The following is a 1,252-nucleotide window of genomic DNA, read 5'->3' on the forward strand; positions in this document are numbered from 1 at the left end:
ATCGACTAGATTTATACTTTATCTGGTCTTGGAACGAATTCAGCATCGGCCAGGAATCGTGGATTGGCCTGTATGGTGTTGGATATTTTAAAACAGTCAAATGTCCTAACACGTAGCTTTTGCTATGGTACTGACTAAAACTATACAGGCATGATTACAATATTGGACTTACATTAGTCCAGTAGAAAAAGTGTCAGCGGCAGGAATGGGAAGGACCGCCTGGGCCGAGGGGACCGCGGAGGAGCCACAGCGAAGGGCTGGGAACGGAGGCGCTCAGGTCCGCGGCCGCGGGGCCCACGGGGGCGGGGGGAGCCGGTCCCCGGGTTCCTGGGAGGATTCCCAGCCCCGAGCGCTGACCGCCCCGCGGGGACCGCCCCGGCGACCGCCCCGGAGGGCGGGTGACCCCAAGGGGGCGGCGGGGGCGCCTGGGGCTCGGACGCAACTGACCCGCCCCCCTTCTCCCGGAAGGGGGTCCCAGCACTGGGGTCCCTCCAATCGGATCTGGAAACCCTGCGTTGGATGCGGATCCCGAAGCCGGACTGCCGAGGCCCCCAGAGTCTTGGCCGGCCGCCCGGGGTGGTGGGGACGCGGAAGCCCAGCCGGGCCGCTCGGGGCTGCGGTCCCCCGGCCTGCAGGCTCGCGGGTGCTCCCAGGGGCCTTTGCACTTGGAAAAGAAACTGGTGGGCAGGACAGTAGTGGCAGGACCAGGCTTTTCAGGGTCCTGGCAGAGAGCGCCGCCGGCGGCCTGGTTTCCGTAGTGTAGTGGTTATCACGTTCGCCTCACACGCGAAAGGTCCCCGGTTCGAAACCGGGCGGAAACAGCTCTCTTTCTCTTACCCCAGGTTCTATTCTTGCTTCAAACACACAGAGGACCATGGTCTCGGCCAATGGGGCCTCGGCTTGCGCAGCTCCCTTTGCCATTCAGAAATAAACAAAATAAAACAAACCTCACCCCTGAGGCTGGATGGGGTTCTGCTGCTGCCTGAAAGACTCAGACTCGCCAGCACTTAACAACCTGACTGGCCTCCTTGGTCTGCTCCCCCTCACGCTGGAGATCAGGCCAAGAAGAGCACACAGGGCAACGTGGACTTCAGGTTGCTTTTACATCCAGATCTTTTACATCCCTGATCTGCTCCTCTGGCCCTAAGTCTCCTCTACAGGCTGACAGGTGCTATGGCTCTGAAAACCAACACGTTCTTCCCTGGGCAGCAACCTTGGGCAGCAACCTTGGCTTCCCCCCCACCCCCCACAA

The 1,252-nt window shown here is 60.9% G+C and overlaps 1 non-coding gene across 1 annotated transcript; it reads left to right on the plus strand.

Annotated features, from left to right (window-relative positions):
• Nucleotides 1-748: 748 nt before the first annotated feature.
• On the plus strand, nucleotides 749-821 carry TRNAV-CAC. The gene has a single exon. It is a non-coding gene; the product is annotated as a tRNA-Val (tRNA).
• Nucleotides 822-1,252: the final 431 nt, after the last annotated feature.

Source organism: Vulpes lagopus, chromosome 5 (genome assembly GCF_018345385.1).
Source record: "Vulpes lagopus strain Blue_001 chromosome 5, ASM1834538v1, whole genome shotgun sequence".
NCBI classification, from domain to species: Eukaryota; Metazoa; Chordata; class Mammalia; order Carnivora; family Canidae; genus Vulpes; species Vulpes lagopus.